At 39.6% G+C, this 11,707-nt stretch overlaps 1 pseudogene; it reads left to right on the forward strand.

Annotated features, from left to right (window-relative positions):
* The first annotated feature begins 4,744 nt into the window (after positions 1-4,744).
* Positions 4,745-4,876, forward strand: LOC129457972 (uncharacterized; annotated as a pseudogene).
* The last annotated feature ends 6,831 nt before the right edge of the window (positions 4,877-11,707 follow it).

The raw sequence follows: 11,707 nt of genomic DNA on the forward strand, positions 1-11,707 counted from the left end.
CTCCCAAAGTGCTGGGATTGCAGGTGTGAGCAACTGTGCCCTGTCAGATCTCATTCTTAATAAAAGACAAGTAAGTTAAAATTGTAATGAAAAACTGTTTCCAGTATCAGGCTGGCAAAGATAAAAAGGTTTGCTAATATACTGAGAGCAAGTATATGGGAAAAACAGAATTCTATACTTACCACTATTGCTGGAAATGTAAATGGTGGAAACTCCATTGAAGGCAACTTGGCAATATTTGCCAAAATTAAAAGTGCACATACTCTTGGCCTAGAATTCTATTTTTAAAACTGTATCCTACAGAAAATGTGCATTTAAATGTGCAAGGATATTCATTGTGACTTTTTTTTCAAATAAAATAATTAATAAACCAAGGAATACATTAACTGTCTTATCAATAGACTGCTGGTGGAATACTCTGCTAGATAAGTAAACTATGGTAAATTTATAATAGGAAAAAATCGATGCCATACAAAACAAGTATTAATAAGGGCAGGAGAGTATGTAAAGATGGAGCACTGCCTTTTGAATTTCTTTTTCCCTTGAATTTTTTATTTTAAAGGGTATATAGAATGCTTCAGAAAGACTATATAAATCTGGTTACACATTTTTGTCTTGGGAAGGGAGGCTTGAGGAGGTCTAAGATAATCTATTTCTATAAATCTTTTTATATTGTGGGGAAAAAATTGTGGTACAGCATTTTCTACCAAGTTAAAACTTAAAAGAATAAAACAGCAAGCACAGTTTAATGGGTCCACATTCCTACTGACAACTGCAGCTTTAACCTATCACCAGTACCCCTAAATGTCCAATGACAGGCTCCATAGCTGAAGGAAAATTGGGAAACAATTGGAATGGAACAAAGATTGTGACATAAGTAACATTAGAAATAATGATATTACCTCACATTTTGTGAACACTTGCGATGTATCAGGAGTTGGTCTAAGCATTTTACTTATATTAACCTTCTTAATCCTCACAATTGTCCTAGAAATTATGTATTGTCATCATCCTGATTATTTTATAGACAAGGTAGGCCTGAGAGACAGAGAGGTTGAGGAACCTCTCCAAGATCACAGTTATTCAATGACTGCTCATAATTTCAATAACTACAAGAACAGCCCTAACAAAGCAGAAAGCTTCCTGTGGCCCCCACTAACATGATTCTGTCCTTCTTCACCAACTGTATCCGCCCCAGTCCAATAAAAGGTATTTTTCACTGTCTGTTCAGTCTCAAAAAAGGAGATCTGTTTGGCTCACTATTTTGATTGTAGACCTTTTCAAAGACTGTGTGGGTGTTATTAAACCTGTTTACTTCAGAAATTGAAAGGCTCAAAAAACAAAGAAATGAGTGGAAGATATGTCAGACAAATGCCAACTGAAATATAGTGGCTTATCCTTGTTAAGAATAGAAAACACAATACAAAAATCATAATATGAGAGGAAGATGTTTTAAAATATTGACAAAGATTAAATTTCTACAGTGAAAATATCACAGCCATAACTGTTGAATCATTAAATAGAACTATGAAATATATACAACTAGAGATATTAAAAATTCAAGAAGAAATTGACAAAATTACTGTCATACGAGCAGACCTTAGCACACGTCTGTGAAGCAGGCTCACTGTACACTGATTACCAGCTTATCTGAGTCTGGTGAGATAAAACATCCACACACACCACAAGTTACATGATGCAGGTTTACTACTTACATATAGAAAACACGGGTGGCAGAAGCCCAGGATTCATTCTGAGCCTGTCCCCAAGGGCTCAGGAAAGCTGCCCAGGATAGAGGGATTCTCATCTCGTGTACCTCACTTGCACTGCAGCTGAGGGATCCCAGAAATAAGTCTGACCTAGGGTTTTTGTTTTTGTTTTTTTTTTTTATTTTTTTATTTTTTTTATTATTATACTTTAGGTTTTAGGGTACATGTGCACAATGTGCAGGTTTGTTACATATGTATCCATGTGCCATGTTGTTTTGCTGCACCCATTAACTCGTCATTTAGCATTAGGTATATCTCCTAATGCTGTCCCTCCCCCCTCCCCCCACCCCACAACAGTCCCTGGAGTGTGATGTTCCCCTTCCTGTGTCCATGAGTTCTCACTGTTCAATTCCCACCTATGAGTGAGAACATGCAGTGTTTGGTTTTTTGTCCTTGTGATAGTTTACTGAGAATGATGTTTTCCAGTTTCATCCATGTCCCTACAAAGGACATGAACTCATCATTTTTTATGGCTGCATAGTATTCCATGGTGTATATGTGCCACATTTTCTTAATCCAGTCTATCGTTGTTGGACATTTGGGTTGGTTCCAAGTCCTTGCTATTGTGAATAGTGCTGCAAAAAACATACGTGTTTTTGGTTTTTTTTTTTTGAGACGGAGTTTCTCTCTTGTTCCCCAGGCTAGAGTGCAATGGCGCGATCTCAGCTCACTGCAACTTCTGCCTCCTGGGTTCAAGCAATTCTCCTGCCTCAGCCTCCCAAGTAGCTGGGATTACAGGCATGCACCACCATGCCCGGCTGATTTTTGTATTTTTGGTAGAGATGGGGTTTCACTATGGTGGCCAGGCTTGTCTCGAACTCTCGACCTCAGGTGATCCACATCCCTTGGCCTCCCAAAGTGCTGGGATTATGGGCATAAGCCATCGCGCCCGGCCTGACCTAGGTTTTATAACCTGAGGGCTACATGACACAGTGGATTAAATCAGTAAAGGACATCCTGTTTCTACGGGGCCCTGGAACAGAGCCTGGGCTGTTCTGGTCAGTCCCCCACATTTTAGGCTTTTGCATACTCAGCAAATTCTACATTTATTACAAATGGGAAAAACTACAAGTGGGAAAGGGAGGAGAACTGAGTAAGACCAAGGCCACCTGGAGAATTGTCCTGCAACATCTCCATCTGTCTCTGTCACATCAAATAGATCAATAATGATAACAACAATGGTATCAATAGGCCGGGCGCGGTGGCTTATGCCTGTAATCCCAGCACTTTGGGAGGCCAAGGAGGGCGGATCACGAGGTCAGGAGATCGAGACCATCCTGGCTAACACAGTGAAACCCTGTCTCTACTAAAAATACAAAAAATTAGCCGGGCATGGTGGTGGGCGCCTGTGGTCCCAGCTACTCGGGAGGCTGAGGCGAGAGAATGGCTTGAACCCGGGAGGCAGGGCTTGCAGTGAGCCGAGATTGCACCACTGCACTCCAGCCTGGGCGACAGAGCGAGACTCCATCTCAAAAAAAAAAAAAAAAAAAGTGGTATCAATAATAAAACTGCGTTATTTATAAGAAATAATTTTTTTTTCCGCTTTGGGTAGGGAATATTTTTGTATTTCTTTTTTGGTTATAATGGTCAGACTGGCAAATTGCTGATTTTTCAGTGCTTGGCTGTTCACTGTGCAGCATCTTACTGGAACGATTAAAATGGTACAGAAAAGTCAGAGCAGTGGAACCAAAGCTGGGGGTTTCTTGAGAACCAGTGAAGATACTTAGCAGTTTGAAATAAATAGACCTTGGCCATATGTAGGCCAATAACCACGCATTAAATAAATTTCAATTTTTTATGGAATCTCTCTTGGGTGTCTTTTTCCTTCTATTTTCAAAGACACAAAAAGAGTCAGTGTCATTAAGCATAAATTATCTTAAGCATAAATTATCTCATCTCAGAGATGAGATGATATAGGTCAAGGTCCAGCACCCTGGAAAGATGGAGTCTAGTGTAGCAATTTTCCTGACTTCCTCTATGTCTTCTAGCTCAGGTAAGCTACTTCCTTCTAGTTCTGATATGTGCTATAAATGTATAGCTTGTGTATATATTTGACTACCTATAGCAAACCTTTTTTAGAATGGTAGGGAGAGAATACAGTAGGTAAATCTAATCATCCCTTTTTGCACAAGACCCTCTGTCCATATCTTTACTTCAAGAATCCTTTAAGAGTTTCCTTTTAGAGTTGGAAATCAATAGAGTGGAATTCTAGTACTGTCTCTTTTTCAAGAAGAAAAAAAATCTTCATGACATCAGAGGCTTTGGAATTTATTTGTGGTCACAGAGGTAATCCTTTCCATACAATGAGTGAACTAGCTAATAATTCCCAGTCTTGAGCATATTATCTCTGGCTGTATCCCTCTTTTTGTCCAGTTGTATATCACAGAGTATTCATTATTCAGAAATGCATTTGCTTGTTGCGTGATTCTCTCCTTGTACAATTGTTTTGTTGTTTGGATTTTGAGTTCTAAGGTTTGGTCTGGAGGAGACTGGGTTATTACTATGCTCATGACCAAGATGTGGAGGAAAGATCTCAGTTCAGGTTAAATTGCATATGTTTGCCCTCAAATTCACATTTGTATTAGCATCTTAGCCTGTCTTCTAAGAAATGAAATTTATTTCTTACAGTGAAGGCTGGAAATCTATTGCCCTGGGGGCACAGTAACAGCCTTCTTGCTGGTGGGAACTATGCAGAGTACTGAGGTGGCACAGGGCATCACACGGCAAGGAGAATGAGTGTGCTAACATGCTAGCTTAGATCCCTCTTCTTCTTATATAGTTACCAGTCCCATTACCTGATAACCCACTAATCTGTGAATGGATTACTCTGCCCTCATGACCAAAGTGCCTCTTAAATAGGCCACATCTCTCAACACTATCACATTGGGAATTACATTTCAACATGAATTTTGGAAGGAACAAATATTCAAACCATACAAAATGGAAAAATAAATCAAAATAAAATAAACCTCCTTAGCTTTGCTCAGTGGTGGTATTATGACCAACGAGCTCCATCTGAGGCATGATTATTGCTAATTGAAAACTTTTCCCAATACGACTATTGAAATATAGTTTAGATTGGCATTTTTTGGACAGTCTGTATGGAAACTAAACTTTGTTGGTAAAAAAAAAATAAAAATTAATGATAAATAAAATAACTTCTGGCTTAAGTTGATTTATAATTCTGTATCTCATTAAATTGGAATATACATTTATTAAAATTTGTAGCAGTCTAGGAATTTTGATGCTAGGGTAACAGGTGGGGTTTTCTTCCCTATACACCTTCTTGATGCTAGAATAGGGTAATTTATAAGATAGGAATAAGATCTGAATATATAATAGAAATTGTTCTTAGATGCAAGCACCAGCAGCATTTTAAGTAAGGTAGAGAAAATAGACTGCTAATAAAGTAACTGGAGTTGTATCATAAGATACTGTCAATCTTAGAAGTAGAAAGCTGTGCTTGTCTTGTAGCTCTTTCACCCTGATGCTGGACCAGGAAGAGTAGAATTTCTTAAATGTCTTCCTCTTACAAGACGGGCCTGAGGAAACCATCAAAGGGGACCAAGTGACTGACAGCTCAGGCCAGAGTCCATGCTAAAGCAGCAGTGACATGCAGAGGCGTAGAGGGCCATCGAGGGAAATATTTCATTTATATATTTATTGACACTAGGGTTTCTTCTGTGAACTATCCAGTGGGATCCTTAGATGCATTTTAAAATTAGTTTTCTTATCTTTTGCTTATTGGCTTGCAAAAGCTTTTCATAAATTAACTATTTTAGGCATTCGAATAATTTTTTTTATTTTGTGTGTAATTTTTTGTAAACAAAAAAGCCTACAATTTTGTTTGTTTGTTTGTTTTCAGATGGAGTCTCACTCTGTCGCTCAGGCTGGAGTGCAGTGGCATGATCTTGGCTCACTGCAACCTCCACCTCCCTGGTTCAAGTGATTCTCCTGCCTCAGCCTCCTGACAAATGTTTTTATTTGATATCTTGAAACATGTTTATCTCCTTTATGGCTTTTGGGTTCCTGCTAAGCAAAATTAAACAATTTCTTTTTTTTTTTTTTTTTTTTTTTTTGAGACGGAGTCTCGCTCTGTCGCCCAGGCTGGAGTGCAGTGGCGCAATCATCTCGGCTCACTGCAAGCTCCGCCTCCCGGGTTCACGCCATTCTCCTGCCTCAGCCTCTCCGAGTAGCTGGGACTACAGGCGCCCGCCACCACGCCCGGCTAATTTTTTGTATTTTTAGTAGAGACGGGGTTTCACCGTGGTCTCGATCTCCTGACCTCGTGATCCGCCCGCCTCGGCCTCCCAAAGTGCTGGGATTACAAGCATGAGCCACCGCGCCCGGCCAAAATTAAACAATTTCTAAATGCAATATTTCCTTCAAAATTGGAAGTTTAAACTTACGTACTAGTAGCTCACCTTACTACTTTTTAGGTGTTTTAATTATTACATTGATTTCTCTTTAATCTCTCGCGTCTATTTCTCAGCCTAACTTTGGATATAATCTTTCACCAAGAGCTCAGTTTTGGAAATACTTTCAGTGATTCTTCTCTTCTTTGGTTCACTACTTGGATGGTTCTTCATTATTTCCTATTTTCTCTTTAGCTCTCTATTTTTTTGCTGCCTGTGATCTGCTCCACGCTCATTTCCTAAAACCGAGCCCCAAGGAAGAAATAACCACAATTGCCTTGATCAATAATAACAAGATAGAGAATATTTTCATTTCTGTGTCAGATTTTACTTTTCCCAATTACTATTTATAATTTCAAAATATTCACTAAGCAACTTAGGAGTAAACAAACTTACATTTACATTCCCCTTTATTTCTGTCCTCCTCTGGGACCTTAACCTGCCACTACTCTTCACTGATTCACATCACTCAGCTGATCTCTGTAACCCAAGAGGGTAATGAGGGCTGCCTCTGCTCTTTAGCTCATATTGTACCCCAGTGCTCTTTGGAACTGTCTGGCAAGGACTCCGTTCTCTCTCACTTACCTACTAGGTGTGAGTTTCTTTGTTGGTGACCACCTTGAATCTTCATGGTCCAGTGACTTGAGATGGTCTGGCAGAAGTGGATGATAAAGATTTACCTTGTATTACCTTGTAATAAAAAGACTTACCCTTTGTATTACACTTGTTTAATGGCTTTCAAAAGTTGAGTTATTTAGGCCCAATGAGACACTGAGTTCAGTTAGTAACTTAGTTTAGATTCCTCAAAAGCCAGACTCTGGGGCAAGAATTTGGCAGCAGGTGGTTTATTTGTGAAGTGTTTGCAGGAAGCAAAAGTAAAAGAGTGGAGAAAGAGAGAGAGAGAGAGAGAGGAGGAAGCACCAACAAAGGTGCATTAAACACTGTGTATATGGAGGAACAGTGGTTCCATCTTACTAGGAACTCTCTGAAATATTGGTTAGAATACAACTCAGAATTTTCCTACTGGGTGTCTGGGAAGCTTGGGTATTTATCCACTGACTCTCATATCTCACTTGTTAAAGGATGTCCCTGGGGGTTAAATCTCCAGCACTTTGGGGCTATCCCACAGCACTGAGCAAGCTCCCACAACTCTGCAGAAAGCCTCAAGACTGAAAAACAGAGACATGCAGTCTCTGAAAGGCTGTCAGCCATGCACAGGAATGTCCACGATGGGCTGTCAGCATGCTTGGGAATGTCCACCGTGGTTGTTGGTGAATGAAACAGGACACTGACAGCACCTGCCATTGAGAAATTGAAATTTCATTTTTATAATTACAGCCTCCTTGCTGCATTTATGTGAATACATGTTCCATTGTGTTTTCTGAGCCAGTGTGAATGCTGGCTGTCTTTTTGGGAACACATTTGCTATCGGCCCACTCCCTACCCTCCTACTCTTCTCCTGCTGATACACTTCTGTCTGCCCTTTCAGTTTTCCAGAAATATGTGAGTATGTCTGAACCCCAGCAATGTATACAGGTTCAGTTATTTTCTAGGGGTCCCATTAGGTTTCCATGCAAATAGATTTCCCAGTAGTTCCCAAGCTATGGCCGTGACGTATCTTAACTCTCACCAGTGGACACAGCTGTGCTCAAGCTGAGAATCACACTATACAATCTTAAAATCTGATCTTTTATGTATTTTCTCTTTCCTGACCTCTGCAAACTGGCATTTGACATATTCTATATAAAGTAAAATAAAATGTACTTATAAACAGTTTTTTTGCCAGGTTTCCCTAGATACACTCAGCAGCTGCCTTCTTAAAACACAACTTAAGTGCAGACTTAACATGACAGTCTTTCTTTAAAAAGGACAGACAATTAATTAGTTCTGTCATGTGTAGAATGCCAAATAATTATCTTCTTTTCTTTGCTGCATGCAGTCTCCTCCAATTATTACCTTACAAAGATTTTAGAAGAAATACCTCAAAGAAGTTTGACTTTGGGCAAGTGACATTCTGTCAGAACCATTCCAAGGACAGAAGAGGATGAGTGGGACTCAGTGACTACTGAAGTCTTCCCTCTTCCATTGATTGATGTTACAACTCCAGGCAAGGGGACCACTTTCTCTGTATTGCATTTCCTTCAGTTTTAATACAGAAATACCAGTATACTAAAGGATTCCAGGGAAGTAAACCCAGAGGGGCAAGGACTGCTCATGGCAGAACAGTAAGAGGAGCCATGTGGCCGTGTTTGCAAACTCTTGTTAAAAATGGACATTAGTTGAGGTTAACTTGCATGGAGGATAACTTCCCAATTAGTAGCGCATCTGAAATTGCCCTTATAGGGCTTAAGCATTTGTTGTTTGGGTTGTGTGCATTCTCATATTGTTGCATATGGGTTGCAGTCTGATTGATGTCCTGTTCTTTTCTTTTCTTTTCTTTTCTTTTCTTTTCTTTTCTTTTCTTTTCTTTTCTTTTCTTTCTTTTTTTTGAGAAAGAGTCTCACTCCATTGCCCAGGCTGGTGCAGTGGTGTGATCTCGCCTCACTGCAACCTCTTCCTCCCAGGTTCAAGCAATTCTCCTGCCTCAGCCTCCCAAGTAGCTGGGAATACAGGTGCATACCACCTGGCCCTGCTAATTCTTGTAGTTTTTTAGTAGAAATGGGGGTTTCATCATGTTGGCCAGGCTGGTCTTGAACTCCTGACCTCAAATGATCCATCCACCTTGATATCTCAAAGTGCTGGGATTATAGGCATGAGCCAAAATGGCCGAACTGATTGATATCTTTCTAGAGAACTTAGTTTAGTGTTTTATCCACAGTGTACTTAATAAATGCCAAGTGATGTGTTGCATGACTTCTCAGACTCTTACTAATATTTTTCTCCATATTCAGGGAGGCATATCATAAATTCAGAGAGAAATTCAGAATTTATCCTCTTCTATAACTACAGAATGAGGGAAGACTAAGCTATCAATATCAGTCTGCATCTCTCTGCAGTTCATATCTCTGGGTCTCTGTCTTTGTACCTCTATGTCTGTATCATTCTTTCTGTCTTTTCTACAACCACATATACTTTAGATTCCCTGTTCCCTCCAAAGAGCATTTCCCACAATTAAGATGAATCATGATCAGTCTTGCCATTTCAAAGCTCATGAGAGGTGAAGCTTGGTAGAGTGTAAAAAGCCTAGGTTCTGGGCTTTGTTGCCCAGAATTCATTGTTGTTGGGCACAGTGGCTCATGCCTATAATACTAACAGTTTAGGAGGTCAGCTGGGAAGACTACTTGAGACCAAGAGTTTAAGACCAGCCTGGGCAATAGAGCAAGGCCTCATCTCTTAAAAAAAATTAAAATTATTAGCCAGGCATAACAGTGTGTGCATTTAGTCCCAACTACTCAGGAGGCTGAGGCAGGAGGATCACTTGAGCCCAGAGTTCAAGGTTATGATGAACCATGATCATGCCACTGCACTGCAGCCTGGGTGGCTCAGTTATATGACCTGCAAGTTACATCAACTTTTTAAAGTCTTAGTTCCATGAGGTTCAATATATTTGCAGGTCCTCATAGTGAGCGAATGACACAGTGCCTTTCCCATGCCTGCATGGCTCATGGTACGTCTCTCTGAGGGAGGATTAGACATCCCTCTATTATAGTACATTTGGCCATGTAACATTTAGCCAATATAATGTGAACAGAAGCTCTAAGAGCCACCTTACGGCACTACTATTGGTCTTTTCCTTTGTTAAAAGATTGGTACTGGTATGTCATAGGTAAGGGTTGTTCCTTCAGCTTCGGTCCCAGTAAACAGGAGAGGATGTTGAGCACAGAAACAGTTGATCCACAGTGTAGATCTGTAATGTGAGCAGGAAATACATATTTCTTGCCGTAAACTTCTAAGATCACATTGTACCTTAGCATAAAGTGATGTATGTATTTTCAGATCTATAAATTGGGAATATGTCATTCATTTTGCCAAGCTAATGTCAAGAATGTCAGATAATACATATAAAAGCTCAAAATATGGTAGTCAATGCAAGGCTTGGAAATAGCAATTTAAAAGCTTTGGGAGAAGTTCAAAAGACATATTTTTGGAGTACATACTTCATTATTATTATTATTATTATTATTATTTATTATTATTTTTTTCGAGAAAGAGTCCTGCTCTGTCACCCAGACTGGAGTGCAATGGTATGATCTTGGCTCACTGCAACCTCCGCCTCCTGAGTTCAAGTGATTCTCCTACCTCAGCCTTCCAAGTAGCTGGGACTACAGGTGCACACCACCAACTCGGCTAAATTTTTGTATTTTTGGTAGAGATGGGGTTTCACCATGTTGGCCAGGCTGGTCTCGAACTCCTGGCCTTATGATCCGCCTGCCTCCCAAACTGCTGGGATTACAGGTGTGAGCCACTTTGTCCGGCCTACTTCATTATTTTTGAGGTTGCTTTTGGTCAAGGGAAGGCACTTCTTTCTGAAGTAATCTTTTTCTTCCCTTTCAATTCCTTTGAACAACTCAACATACAGTTCTAATTTCACCTCCTCTCTACAGCTTTATCCAATCCTCTGTCCCTAACAAAATCAATTGCCTCTGTATAGCCGTAACAACATTGTGTTATAAATGTTACATGGTGACTTTCCCACTATTCTGTGCAGGCTTGCTATGGTTTGAATGTATTATTAAAGCTCCTGTGTTGAAAACTTAATCCCAAATGCAGCAGTGTTGAAAAGTGGGACCTGTAAGAGGTGATTAAGTCTTGAGGGTTCTGTCCTCAAAAATGGATTAATGTCATTATTTCAGGAGTGGGTTGCTTATTTCGGTAGTGAGTTTCTGATAGAAGGGTGAGTTCAGCCTTGTTCTCTCACTCTCTCACCCATGTGATGCCTTCCACCGTGTTATGACACAGTCAGTAGCCCACCACCAAATGTGGTCCCTTGATTTTGGACTTTCCAGCCTCTGGAACCATGAGCCAAATAAGTTTGTTTCTAATAAATTACCCAGTCTGTAGTATTCTGTTAAGACAGCATAAAACAGGCAAAGACAAGACCATTGGGGTGGAAGCTGATTTTTATATTCATCCAAGAAACAATGGAATAGGCAGAAATTGCAGTGAAGCCTCATCATATAAATAGTTTTAATATATGCCAACAAACAACAAAATTTTATATGATTCTATTATCTTGTGCAATAACAAACACATCTAGTAACATGTATTCAAATTATTAGTTTTATATTATAACAGAATTTTGTAAACCTTGCATGCCAGAAGAATGTTTCTGAATTCTTCACCCTATCCATCTCTTCATCATTGAGTTTATAAGCTCAGTGGTTTGAATGCCTCAGTATCTGGATGCATACTTTCCATTTGTCCTTTTTTAAATCTACTTTTTTGGTTTCCATAGTTTACTCTGCACAAGAATGTCTGTACTGCATAAATAATATATGAATGTTTATTATAGCATAGGGGCAAGTTAGTGGGTTTTCAAAGATAATTTTAAAAAACTTTATTGAAGTAAAATAGATATGCAAT

This window comes from Symphalangus syndactylus, chromosome 11, assembly GCF_028878055.3.
Source record: "Symphalangus syndactylus isolate Jambi chromosome 11, NHGRI_mSymSyn1-v2.1_pri, whole genome shotgun sequence".
Lineage (NCBI taxonomy): Eukaryota > Metazoa > Chordata > Mammalia > Primates > Hylobatidae > Symphalangus > Symphalangus syndactylus.